We start from the raw sequence: 14,376 nt of genomic DNA on the forward strand, positions 1-14,376 counted from the left end.
AGTGACCTTGTGCCCAGGTGCCTGTATTGGTCCATATTCCTAGATACATAACAAGGGAGTGTGACTCGCAATGCTTGCCATAATGTGCCTAGTGCTCCTAGGTTGTAAGTGTAGGCAAGATTTTCTGCAGCCACATTGTGCAATGCTAATAAGGACCGCTTTGGCTAAATTGCCAAGTATTTGAAGCTGTGCACAGCTTCTTATCTAAATGGTCCGTCAAGTTAGCAGGAGAATATGTGGTGGTCATGAAGATGGCATTTCAGGTATCCTGGTCCTAAGTCACTGAGCACTTTAAAAGTTATACTCAGGACTTTGCATTGAGTTGTCAACAAAGAGTTGGCATCCAGTGGAGGTAACACATCACTAGAGTTGCATGTTCTAAGTAGTGGTTTCCCAGAGGATTTTTGTATATGTATTTGGAACCAGTTTTAGTTTCTGGACACTTTTTCCGAATCAGGATCTGTGTAGGGCACATTACAGTAGCATTAGTATGACATGTCCATGCGAGGACGCTGCTGGCAAAAAGCATCACCTTGGCAGTTCATCCCTCGAGAATCAGAGACAGATTCAAGAGCTTCTACAAGCTGTGAATAGAGGTGTGAAGGCTTGGGAAAAAGAAACATTAAGGGGTAATTTTTTTCCTCAGGATTTTTTCAGTTTTCCTATTGGGAAATTTGATGGAACACTGAAAAATCTCCCATAATTTTTCTCCCTTTTGGAATGAGGGAAATGCAATCCATTATTTTATTCTAAACGGGTAATATGAACATTTTAAATAAGAAATCTATATCATTAGTTATTGATAAGCCTGGACCCACCAGAAATTCATGGGGAAGGCGGAATCGTGGTGGCAGTGGCTGTCCTCCCTCTGGTCTGACTGCCCTCCCTTCTCAGCACTGCCAATGCTCCGCCTACCTGGCCACTGTCCTCCCAGCCACCTCTGCCTACCCAGTTCTGCTCCGCTTTTGCACCTAACCACTTCCAGCACTGCCACACTTTCTCCTCCCTGGTTAATGTGGCGGCTTCAGGGGCTTCTAGTTCTCCTGTTTGCCTGTCCACCCAGAGAACCACTGTCTTGTCAGCAGGGTGGGTGGGTGCTGCCCACCTGGCTCATGTGGAGAGGTTTTCCCCTCTGCCCACTGGCCTGTAGAGAAGAGGTGGCTGTGATGGGGATGCCACTGTGTCAGGACTTGCCGGGTAAATCCCCAAGCACTTCATTGCATCACTCAGGTGTATGAGTTAAAGTTACTTTATTGAAGAGAAATACCACTATCAAGATGGTCAGACAGGATCATTGGCTGGAATGGATCAGGCTGGCAAAGCAAGGTTAATTACAGGCCAAAGCCCCTGCCCCCCCCCCAGTAAGGAAGAAAGTCCGTTAGGATTTTGGCTCGCAGAGCCTGGGAAGAAGGGAGGAGGGAAAGGATGAGCACTGCTCAGTCTCTTAGAAGTTTGGTGCAGTCTCTGCTGTACTTCAAGGTCACTTTTTCAGGCCTGCCAGGAAACCGTTACCAAAACACCTGCAAGATAAGCAACTAGCAGTCCTTCAGCAAAACAGGTTTTACTCTGCATGTTCTCAGAGGCATATTAATCCAGCTAGCATGACAGACACAGTAAGACATTTAACACATGGCAGATATTCTGGGGCTTATCTGACACACTGGTGATGGCATCCGAGTGCACGAGTTCAGCTGTATCCTCCTTCCCTCCCCACTCATGGACAGACACCCTCCCATTTTCAAGATTTTTTTTTGTTGAAAAGTAATATGCTTTAATGTATGACTATAGTTGTATATTATGTATGTTATTTAAATATACTTATAATAATACAGTATTAAAAAAATCAGTTTTTTCAGTGTTACAAAATTTAACTTAATAGCCAGATAAGCGAGTCGTCCTGTGTTCTGTGGTTGTATGTAAGTTTTTCTATCCAAATGATACGTTTTCTTTTGTTGACTACAGAACTTGTTTTTTTTTTATCTTCAACTTGAATTTTTCCTATTGCCAGGATGGCAAATATTAAGACACGTGTGCTGTGGTAGCAGAGTGTGCAGCAGCTTTCCGTGTTTTCTTAACTACTGGCTGTACTTGCATTTTTTCTTCTGACAGAAAATGAAGATACATACACTTTGAATTCCTTAAGTATACCAAAATCAAAAAGAGTCCAGTAGCACCTTTAAGACTAACCAATTTTATTGTAGCATAAGCTTTCGAGAATCACAGTTCTCTTCGTCAGATGCATCCTTATGCATCCAGATATATCTTAAGTATACCAAATAGTATAGTTTTATATGTTAACTAAGTTACAAATGATTCATTTTATGTTGCTAAATCAGTACAAGTATTTTAGGTTTGATAAGAAAGTATTGCTTATACTTTCAGTTTTTCTCAAAATTTCATTCCCCTCCCCCCTTTTTTCCTGGTGGCTTCAAAATTTGTTGGAAAGTTTTGTGCATCAAGGAATCTGGTTCTTTGGAAGGAATTGCCGCCCCCTTCCAAAACAAGCTGCGCGCCCTGCTCCTAGGTCAGCTCTGTCACTGGCCAGTATTACTGATCCAGGGATTCTATCATATCCTTGATGTATAGTGATAACCAGGTTTTTTTTAACAGACCATAATTGGAAAATGTCAATGTATAAAGTCTCTATTAATTTTATATGACTTTGTTTTCATTGGATACGTGCATCTCATACGTGCAAAATAAAGTAATCTCTTAAACTGAGGGCGTGTTCAAGAATGCCTGGAAAATAATTCTTACAACAGGTCCAGAATGCAGCAGTTCAACTATTGTCAGGGGCAAGCCTCTGGAAATATGTGTTACCCATTTTGAAACAGCTACAATGGTTTCTGAGTTCAATTTAAGGTGCTGGTCATGGTCTTTAAAGTCCTTCATGACCTGGGACCCACATATTTGAAGGACCATCTCCTTCTATACATACTGGTGCGCCACCTTCGGTCCTCAGGCAGCCATTTGTCAGTTGCCCCAACACTTAGGGTGGCCTGCCTGGCACTGACTGGAGCTTTTTCCGTTCTGGTTTGGCTCTGTAGAGTGAGCTTCCCGAGGAGGTGAGGAGAGCCCCGTCATTGGAGGTCTTCAGGAGGTTCTGTTGGACGTGCTTATTTGCCAGGGCTTTTGAAGTGGTTTGAAGAGCTGGAGTCTTTGAAGGTGGGGGAGGGAGAGATTTTATCTTGGTTTTAATTAGGACATTTAAAACAATCATTTTGTAAGTCGCCTTGAAATATGTGGAAAGGCAAGGTATAAATGCCTAGGTAGGTAGGTAGATTAGCCATTTACTCAATTTTTTAAATAGTTCCAAATAAGAACAGGGATACAAGAGCCATCATGGACTTTCTATTGCTGGTGATACAATCAAATATACTAGAAGCCCTGATAACCACTTTCCAACTATCCCAAGAGGATCTAATTATACTGACCAAAGTAGTTTGCTGGTAACCTGCTAGGACGTCATACCATGGAAATGATTCCACGGAAGGCCACTGAAAATGCTGCTTCTCCCCTTTCAGACACAACTGGCTAAGCTGCAACAGCCACTCGTAAATTCCTATCCAGCCTCCACAAGGAACTTTCAGGTAGTTAACTCAGGACAGACTGACCTGGGGATCCCCCCTGTGAGACTCCGAGGACATCGGTCACAACAGGTGCCAGCCTGACTGGATGGGAGACCCCATTCACGGAGCAGTGATTCAGAGACAATGGACACCCACCGAGTCCCGGATGAGCGTCAGTCAGTTGGACCTCAGGGTGATTCACTGGGGACTCCTCGGATTCCAACAACATGTTGCAGGAACTGACATAGTCATACCTACAAACGGCATGTAGGCCATATCCAAAGCCTATATCAATCATCAAGAGTTTGAAGTCTCTTCATGTAGGTGTGACTGAGATCATGAAATGAGCAGAACAGCATCTACAGTCGGTCACATGGCAGGGGGCTCTAATTCAGCAGAAAAAAGCCCCAGTTCAGGGATGTGACTTGTGTGCGTTCCCAAATGGCAAGTGGTGCACAACTTCTTAGGGATCATGTGCAGTCAGCAGCAAGGCATCAGTACTCTTAGGTGCTGCTGCCTCAAGGTCTAGTGCAGGGGTAGGCCAACCTGGGAAGCAGGCCAGGCCTCAGCAGATTTGCCTTGGGCTTGGCTGGTCCAAGCAAAACTCCTAAAACTAACAGCCTGGAGGCTGAATAGTGCCGGCTGCATGGGCTCGATTATTCAGAAGAGGCGGTGCCCATTCTTGTGATATCACACAAGCCACCTACCAATAGTTTACAGTCACAATTGGCAATGCTTTGTGTCATGGTGTAGAAGCAGATCACAAATCCTCGTAAGATAGGAGAGCTCCAGGATGGCCTTGATAAGAAGACCTGAATGCTAGCATCTTGAAATGTCAGATGGTGGTAGGCATTATATTTCCATATAGAATGTCAAAACTTGATGCCATTCCCATAAATAAGGGTATGTATATCTGTCAAGATAATAAAATGATCCTGAGGATTGATCCTGCCTTCATACCTAACACGAATCCCGTCTTTTACGTGACAGAAGAAGTGTTGCTTTTGTTCTGTCTCAGTCAAGCTTGTATGCAAGAACAGGGCTGGCCATTCTTTGGCTGTTAACAGAGCCCTTGGGTTTTACTCATGTTTAAGACATGAATTCAGGAACTCAGAGAGGATGTTTGTATCTTTTAGGAAATCTTCATTAGCAACCTGAGTGTCAGTCTTAGGAGGTACATAGTTTATCAGTCTGAGAGTTTGCAGCCATTCGATGAAATTATTACGCACGCCCTGATGGATCGGCTGCCTCAGCAGCCTGTAGGGCAATGCCACCAGTGCCTTTTGGATGTAAGGCAGCCACGTGGAGATGAGTCCATTCTCCGCGGTTCTGTGGTGGGGGAGTCTATACTCTGTTTTGCTGCACTTAATTGGTGCTTCAGAAAAGATAACCATGAGAACCATGGCGTTGGCTTCTGTGGGAAAAGCTTGCATAAATTGAAGAAGTCTTAACTAGTTTGAGTCAGGTGAGATGATCTATCATCTTTTCTAATTTTAGTTTTATCATTACTGAATTTGTTAAGATAATGGCTGTAGGCAGGGGTCATTTTGTAGAAAAAGAGCTGGAGGAACTCATTAGCATACGCCAAGCCTCTTGCCATCACCAGAAGTGTGTCATTAGCACAACTGATTTGCATATGCCACACCCCCTGAAATCACCTATTCTGGCTGTTTTGGACCCAATCCTGGTCATTCAGGGCCAAAATTGGGCCCCAAATAGCAAAGGGGGGCTGAAAATGGCCAAAAAGGGGCCCAAAATGGTCAGGATCGGGCCACTGATGAGTGGGAGAGTGATCCACCTCTGGTCAGAGGCCTGATCCAGGCCGTTTCGGCCCCAATCCAGGCCGAAACGGGCCCAAAATGGCCGAGTCAGGTGGGCAGGGCCACCTGACGTGACCTCTTTGGGGAACTGCCAAAACTGCGTTCCTGTGCGTTTCCCCTCAAAATGAGCCCTGGCTGTAGGTTTGTTTAACCGGGAGCATCCAGCCCGCATTAGAGTTGTCCCAGTCTAGCAACCCTGTCAAAATCAGTGGAAGGCATTTTTGAAGGGTACAGCTGCCCCACCCCAGACCCACCAAAGATGGAAATTCATGGTACATGAGCACATTTTCCTTTGTGAACTTTGAGTTTGAGGGGTTCAGGTGCACAAGTAGATTTGTCATACTCAAATGAATATAGTCTTGTGTTAATGGCCAGAGAAGCCGAGTTCTGTGAACAAGCTCGTGCATGTGAACAGGAGAATTCTTTTTTTGCTTATGAAGTTCAGCATGTAGTGCAATTCAGAGACTGAGTTCTGTTCCGTTCTGGTCTCAATTCCCCATCTGCGGTATCTGCGTGTTGCTGACCTTAAGTTGCTATTGAGATTCACAGAGATAATGGGTTGGACCTATTACTGACCCTGTCAGTTTCCATCAATTTCTTCTCCTCTCATGTTGTTCCTGAAGATCCTCTATATTCCTGAGCACCATTGTGAGACAATTGGCGGGAGGGGGATACTTGGTGGGAGGGGGGAATGGACATTTCACTAATGGAAATGGCTTCTGGAAATGCCAGTTTGGTGTAGTGGTTAAGAGCGCGGGATTCTAATCTGGAGAGCCGGGTTGGATTCCCCACTCCTCCGCTTGAAGCCAGCTGGGTGACCTTGGGTCAGTCACAGCTCTTCCAGAGCTCTCTCAGCCCCACCCACCTCACGGTGATTGTTGTGGGGATAATAATGGCATACTTTGTAAGCCACTCTGAGTGGGCATTAAGTTGTCCTGAAGGGCGGTATATAAATCGAATATTATTATTATTATATAGCCTTAGTAGATGAAGTTAGGCATTTGTGGTTAGGCAAACTAATGCAAGTTACAAAGAGATTTAAGGATGTGAAAATCTTACCTTTTCAGAAGAAATAAAATGCTGTGAGAGAGCTGACTAAAATGTCATCTGTGTTATCCCAAAAATAGAGACTGCATTGGGTTTTTGGCGGTGCGGGTAGGGTGTCCATTCTGAGTTCTCTCTGAGTCCGAAAGATTCATGCTGCCTGTACGGGGCTTCCATGTGATGTTATTTATGGAGCTTATCTCAGATGTTTTCCAAGAATAGACCTGCTGTCATGAACTTTGACCAGCTTATAGTAACAGGTTGTTTGGGATAGGATATGAATCCTACAGTATTTTGAGAAGTCTCATTAGCTATGTGAATGCATAAAGCTTAACTCTTTTGCTAGTTTTGCATCTCATGGTGAAGATTTCGCTAACTCATATTTATCAAAGTCGCTGCCTTAGAGCAAACTGACGACCTTCAGCCCATGGCTTCCCTTTCTTTTACAGGTTTTATCTGTGCAGTCAGATCTTATGTCAAATATTAATATCTTATGTCCAATTGCTTGTTTTTATATTGTAATGGTGTTTATTACTTGTAAGCCACCTCGAGCAAGACTGTGCAGAGGCAGTTTAGAAATATCCAAAATAAATCTTAAAACCAACCTTATTCTATCACGTGCAACACAATTGGCTTAGTGGATCGAATCTTTATAAAAAAACAAAGTATATTATAAGTTTTGTATTGCTGATGAAGCAGTTGCCGCTATAGATATCCATGCTGTGAAGTGAATAGAATCTTGTATTTAGGTGGATGTGGGTTTAAATATGTCCTGTCCATCACCCCAATAATCGAGGGTTGGTTTAACCCAATAAGTTGATGGGGGAGCAGTAGCAACTTAACTAACATACGGAGGTGTTGGGATGCAGCGGGAGACTGGCAGTTTAATGGACAGGGATATTTCCTGGTGGGCTGATGCCCTCAAGGACCGCTGTCAACTAGGAGCAAGCAGTGTTAAGCCCCTGCAGTTTTGCCACTTCCTCAGGGATCACCCAGCTCAGACTCTTCAGTGGCGGTGGTGGTCAGTGTCAGCCCACCAATGGTTCCTCCCGTGCTGCTGCCAGTTTGTGGGAGGAAGCAAGGGTGCTGCATGGCACTGTAGTACTGGCTGGTAGTGCGGCAGGGGCCGCTTGGCTTGGCTTGCTCCGAAGCCCCTTCAGCCTGAGGTAGAATGGAATAACCTGCATGTATGCCATTCTAAGCTCAAGGGAGAACACTGTGATAAGTAGTAAGTTGTGATTTCTAATTTGTATTAATTGCATTGTTGCTAAGAAATATTTGACAGCTGCGTTGGCTGAAACTATTTCTCTTGTAGGCATCCTCGTATCGTAGCATAAATGGTAGGAAATGCTAAAGCTTCGGCTTCACATTTCTTAGCATAGTTGCCATAGCCGTTTTCATGACGGAAACCATTAGAGCATGATTAAACTACAGTATTCTCCTGTTGCATTGGGAACACGGCAGCAGGATCTGAGAGACCATTGGCTGTTTGGATGGCTGCTGTGATGGGGGGGGGGGACACAGCAGCCGAGTGGAGGTATTCTGGGGGGCTGGGCAAGGTGTGAGACCCCGGAGGTGCTGTGGGAGCAGCCCAAACGGTGCCTGACCTCTTATGAGAATGGAAACTTGTGTGAGAGGCTGGAAGGCTGGAAGGCAGCATGCGTGGATTGCTATACTTCCTTCAAAAGGGTCTGGGAAGAGGGGACCGATGCAGAGAAGGCAGTCAAAAAAGTGCTGCCCACCCTTCCTCTAAAGGAACCTCAAAGTACATTCAGTCGCAGTCTCGTAGTTTGATTTTTGTTGTTTGATGATATGTATGAGGCCTCCTCTTCCTTCAGCACTGGGAGAGTAACAGTAATATACCTTTACCCAGCATCACTAAGGATAGAAACTCAGGTTAGGAATGCAGAGAAGTTAGCCGTGTTAGTCTGTGGTAGCAAAATCAAAAAGAGTCCAGTAGCACCTGTATCAGGCATCTGACGAAGAGAACTTGATTCTCGAAAGCTTATGCTAAAATAAAATTGGTTAGTCTTAAAGGTGCTACTGGACTCTTTTTGATCAGGTTAGGAAGTTAGCAGTGTGGGGTTCATTGTATCTTTCCTTACAGAACTTCAAGTGAAAGTTAGAGATTTGTGCACAAATTCTGAAGAAACCATTATCCAACCTTCTCTCCTGTGATGTTTCCTGTTTTGCTTCTCGAGATACAGGTGTCACGATGGGGAGCACTTCTGAGACAAGCTGGACTGAAGAAGCAAAAAATCAAGATGCTGGGCAAGCAGTTATTGTGCACATGGGCTATCTCTGGGATCGGTCTGAGAGGAAGTCAGCAAAGTAGAGATTCTCTGTGGGTTGAAGGAACAGGGACTTCATGACTCGAGACACTGTACTTGTTTAACTTGAACCTCCATGTTCAGTGATGGCATTTTCCTGTGCATTCTGGAAGACTTCTCAGCTGCCGTTCCACTTCTGACCTCTGCACAATCATTTGTTTCATCCGCTGATGCTCCAGGGAAACTATCAGCTTTTTCCTTGTAAACGGAACCTCTAATGCAGTTTCTCCTATTAGGCATGTGCAGGATCCAGAGAATTTCAAAACATTCCAGTTACAGATGAAACACGTACTTGTGCACAAGTAATAAAAGAAGATATGATCCCAGTTACTAAATCCACATCATGAACTGAACAAATAGCTAGTCTGGATATTTTGCAAATACTGTGTGTATCTTCAGAACTCGTGTTTATATGGTTCTCAAGGTTACATTTACAGATGGTTAATAATGGAGCTTATCAGCTGCTGGGACAACTCTGCTATAACTATTAGCAATCCTTTTCTTTCTATATTTTTATTGTGTGTGGAAATCCCTGTGGCATTAAATCACATAATTATGGCTTTAGGCATCTATGTAAAAAAAATTGTCATGGCTCTAAGCTTTAACAGAATTTTACTTTTTTTCTGATTTTTTTCTGATATGACGTCACCTGTGGTATAACATTGTGGATCTTTCAGTTAGCAGTTGTGTTGGACCTCCACCTTCCAGTCTAGAGGCAGAAAGATCGTCCAGAGATCGGTGGAGAGAACACTAGGCAGCCGGACCTGCTGAACCTTTCCCATTGATGAGGATAGGAAAAAAATTCTGACATTATAACATAAATGAAGTGATCACATGTAGCAGGAGATGTAATCAAAGAAAGTTTATGGAATGTATGGAAAAAATAAGACTCTGTTGAGTTTGGGAGCTTCAAAAGACTTTTAAAATGCAGAGCCAAATCTTAGATTTCAGATATGTTTTTGAAAGCTAGTGGTACTGACATTTTTTCTTCTGGAGTTTTTTCATGATATGTATTATACAATGACTCCAGGTACGTGTAACAAAAGTTTTAGGTAAAGCTGTTCTTTGTCTAGTGTGTGTTTGGAGTGCCATATATGTTGCCTGTAATGTCTTGCATCTAGAGGTTAACTTTCTTCATATCAAAAATTCAATTCCAGAAAAGAGTGTAATTGTTAACATACAGATATATTTGTTGAAGTAATGATGAAATGAATGACTGATGGTAGCTTTGCACTAGATATATGCATTTTGTGTTTGGCATATATTTTGATTGATATATGAAGAAGACTGTGAAAGTTATCCGTAACTGTTACTGAACTAACTTATGTTTCAGATTTAATTTATGAACTGAAGTGGTGCAGATAATTTAACAGTGTAATCCTACTTCAGTCTAAACCTATTAAAACTCCCAAACTTTTTAACCTTTCTCATAGGAAAAGTGTTCATATCCCTTAATTACCCTGTTTGCCATTTTCTGAACTTTCCCCAGCATTGCATTATCTTTTTTGAGATAACGGACAGAACTGTGTACACAGAATTCCAGGTGAGACAGACCATAGCTCTATACAAGGTATTACAATATTGACCATTTTATTTCACTCGCCATCGTGCAGTTTGCCTTTCTCTCCACTGCTGCACAGTGATTTGACATTTTCATTGCTCTATCCATTACATTGCCGAGATCTGTTTCACTCTCATTCACAGCCAGTGAACTGGCTGCATTAGCATATATTCAAATTTAGGATTTTTTAAACTTTTTTTTTTTACATTTACCAGCGTTGAACTTCATTCGCCACATTGTTACTCACTTACACAATTTAGAGAGATCCTCCTGTAGACCTTGATAATCCACCTTGGTTTTCACAACCCTGAATAATTTCGTATCATCTGCAAACTTGGCCTCTATATTGCTCACCTCATCTCCAGTTCCAAACCATTTATGAACAAGTTAAATATCGTTAGTCCCTTGTAGGACCCCGCTGCTTACTTCCCTCCATTGCGAGAACTGTCCACTTATTCTGCTTCTTGTTATTTAACCAATTTTTAATCCAAAAGAGCACCCATCCTGTTATCCGGTGACTGCTAAGTTTATCCAGGAGTCTTGGGGGAGGATTCTTGCCCGATCACTTTTATCCACATGCTAGTTTACTTTCTCAAAGAATACCAAAAGGCTGGTGAGGCAGGACTTCCCTTTGCAGAAGCCAGGGCGATTTTCCCTCGGCAGCCTTTGTTCCTTGATATACTTAAAAACTCTGGCTTTAATAAGAGTTCCTACTAATTCAGGGATAAGTGTTAGGAGAAGTGGCCTGTATTTTATTTTATTTATTTATTTATTTACGTCATTTGTAGTCTGCCTTTCTCACTGAGACTCAAGGCGGATTACACAGTATGAGGTTAATACAATCAGTATCGAGTAAGTACATTTCAATACAATACGTAAGGTAAACATATACAAATTTGAAGACATATCATTAGCAAGGATCCAAGACAGAGTAGGAAAAATACTGGAGCAAAACATAATCAGTTTTAGGACTAACAGACAACATGGAGTGCTGGATGTAGATAGGAATACATATTTAAAGCAGAACATAATATATAAGGCAAAAATAGTGATGAAGTCTATGATCTCCAACTCATTAGTGAAGCATCTGAGACCCCATCCCTACAATACAGCCCTCCCATTTGAGTAAAAAACCTTTTTGAATAGTTCTGTTTTGCATCATTTACGGAAAGCCAGGAGAGTGGGGGCTCTTCTGACTTCCTCAGGCAGGTCATTCCACAGGGTAGGGGCCACCACAGAGAAAGCCCGTGTAGGGGCTGCTGCTGACTTCACCTGTGTGCAGCCTGGCTCCTGCAGGAGACCCTGTTCAGATGAGCGAAGCTGCCGTGGAGGGACATAGGGAGGGAGGGAGGCGGTCCCGTAGGTATGCCGAACCAAAGCCATGAAGAACTTTGTATGTAATAACGAATACCTTGAACTGAGACAGTAAATGATGGGTAGCCAGTGGAGTGACTGTAGGATGGGAGTGATGTTCATGCTCCTGCTCGCTCCTGATAACAATCAAGCTGCAGCATTTTGTACTAATTGGACCCTCCTAGTTAACTTAGATGGGAGGCCAATGTATAGAGCATTACAATAGTCAAGCCTTGATGTTACCATAGCACGGATCCAAGTGGCCAGGTCAGCAGTGTCTAGATAAGAAGCCATCTTCCAGGCTAGAGTGAGGTTGTAGAAACCATTTTTCGCCGCTGCCTTAACTTGTTTTTCTAGTAATAACGCTGGATCCAGTATAACCCCTAGGCTCTTAACCGAGTCTGCAAGGGTCAGATGAACTCCATCAAAAGTGGGGAGTACAATGTCCTTCAAGATCTCTGCCTTCCCAACAAGCATCACTTCAGTCTTGTCTGGGTTCAGTTTCAATGTGTTGTTTTTCAACCATTTCACCATAGCAGTTAGGCAGCGATCTGAGATTTCCACTGCATCCTGTGGGGACCTGAATAGTGAGATATAGAGTTGGATGTCATCTGCATATTGATGACATCCAACTCCATAGCTGCAAATGAGTTCTAAAGGCTTTATGTAGAGGTTGAATAACATGGGAGATAAGATTGCACCCTGAGGAACCCCACAAGATAATTCCCATTCTGAAGATAGCTGATCTCCAACGGCAACCCTTTGAGTCCGCTCCAAGAGAAATGATTTAAACCAATCCAGGGCATATCCTTTGATGCCCACTTCTGTATCTAAATGCCTCAACAGGATGGCATGGTCTACTGTGTCAAAGTAGACTATTTTGGTCAAAGTGGACTATTTTAATGATTTTTAAAAAATTATTGTTGATTTTATGTTTTTGTGATTTTAATGTATTTTTTAATGTTGTTAGCCGCCCTGAGCCCATCTGTGGGGAGGGCGGGGTATAAATCGAATTAAATAAATAAATAAAGGCTGCAGACAGATCCAATAGAAGCAGTAAGGAGGCATAGCCTTTGTCTATATTCAGACGGAGATCCCTGGATCCCCTCTGGAACCCTTTTTAAAAACTGGTGTGACATTTGTGACTCTCCAGTCCTCTGGTACAGGGGCTGATTTGTGTATGTGGAGCATGTGGGGTCTCTTCCCCCCACCCCCAGGATAGATTATGCCTGTTTCCTATGTGAGTAGTTGTGCTGAATCTTGAGAAGTAGTTGTGCCTGTTTTAAAAGTCATAAGGCCCCAGACTAGATATGTCTACATTAGGGAACACCAACTCAGAGAGACCCAAAGTTCAGATTTAGCTCTTGAAGCACCACTAAGTGGTTCTCTAGTGGTCAGCCTAGCCACAGGTGTGGAACTCATGCCAATGGTGGCATTTGGACTTCCTGGCCTCTCTTTCTGTGGGTGGGAGGTGGGGGAACCCGGCTCCCCCATCCCCTGTTCAGAAGGGAACGTATAACAGCCGCTGAATAGGCATTTGCCGCTGCTTCCTTTTTCATTTTCTCTTCTGCCTCTTATTTCGAAATAATCCTTAAACATAAAAGGCAAACTGTGTTGCTGATGACGCATATTTTATCCCAGTGCACCTGCATAGGAGCACCAGGGTAAATAGTGCGTCGTGGCCAATACGGTCTCCAGAGACCGCTGCTGCCCTGGGACGGCCAGGCGAGCCATCCTGTCCCTCAGGGGGCTATGCTGTTTTCTAGGGCCCGGTTTTTTTGCTAGTGTTCCTATATTTTCTATGAAGTCTGTCACTGATATCACCAACTACCACCAAAACAATGGCTGGTTTATATTGTGAAAACATATATTGTGACTTATTATGTTGACTTTCTGATGTTATTTCAGAATGGCATGTCATTGGTATAAAAGTCCCAGCAATTAAATTTACCAAAATATAAAGTTTGTGGATAAGATTACCGATTGTTGATTCCTGTTTTTTGTACGTTCCCTGTAGAGGCAAACTTAATCTCTGTCTTCAAGTTCTGTTGCTTAAAATTGTTTTCCCATGTCTTAGGAGTCCATGATAATGATAAACATCTAAAGTATTTCCATCCCCTGCTGCTCTTTGTTTGTTTCTTGTTTGCCTGGGCACGTAATAATTTAAGGATAAAACTAACCCTTGATAGCAGTTCTCTGTGGGAACTTTTTAAAGAGCCTTCTCTTAGTACTGCTATTAGAAGACTAAGTGGATTCATGTGGCTGAAAGTTGTCCTGTTTGGTTAGCATTAAACATATCTTTCTGACTGAAACAAATGTTTTTCTATTAGCATGGTCTCCTGTGGTGGTTGATTTAGTCATTAGATTTAACTCGTAATTAGATTTAACTATCAAATGGGTGAGCTGGGGCTTGTGGGAATTTAGGGTTAGAAGGTACGGGGCTTTCTCACTCCCCAGTTGAAAGCGTGATTTCACCAGGGATTTAAAGTCAGCTTTGAAAAATCGGATATCTGTTTTCAGTTCTTAGCGGGTTCAAGCCCAAGGTCTGCAGAAGAATCAGTACAGTAAACTAGGTGGTATTTTTTTAAAAAGCCATATGCCTCAAAACCTTGGCTTGGAGCATGTGTGCAGTAGCCCTAAAATGGAGCCTAAACATAAACTAATAGAAAAAGTCAAGTAACAACTGACTCATGGTGACC

The 14,376-nt window shown here is 43.0% G+C and overlaps 1 protein-coding gene across 4 annotated transcripts in view; it reads left to right on the forward strand.

Moving 5' to 3' along the window:
• The window catches only part of SLC20A2 (solute carrier family 20 member 2), a 76,984-nt gene that overhangs the window by 3,617 nt on the left and 58,991 nt on the right, over positions 1-14,376 (forward strand). The window contains exon 1 of one of the 4 annotated variants that reach the window (XM_054991030.1): positions 4,458-4,472. The exons of the other annotated variants lie outside the window; for them this stretch is intronic. The gene's annotated coding sequence lies outside the window, so the exon portion shown is untranslated. Of the gene's footprint in view, positions 1-4,457; positions 4,473-14,376 lie in introns of those variants that run through there. 4 annotated transcript variants of the gene reach the window in all.

This window comes from Eublepharis macularius, chromosome 11 (assembly GCF_028583425.1).
Source record: "Eublepharis macularius isolate TG4126 chromosome 11, MPM_Emac_v1.0, whole genome shotgun sequence".
NCBI lineage: Eukaryota > Metazoa > Chordata > Lepidosauria > Squamata > Eublepharidae > Eublepharis > Eublepharis macularius.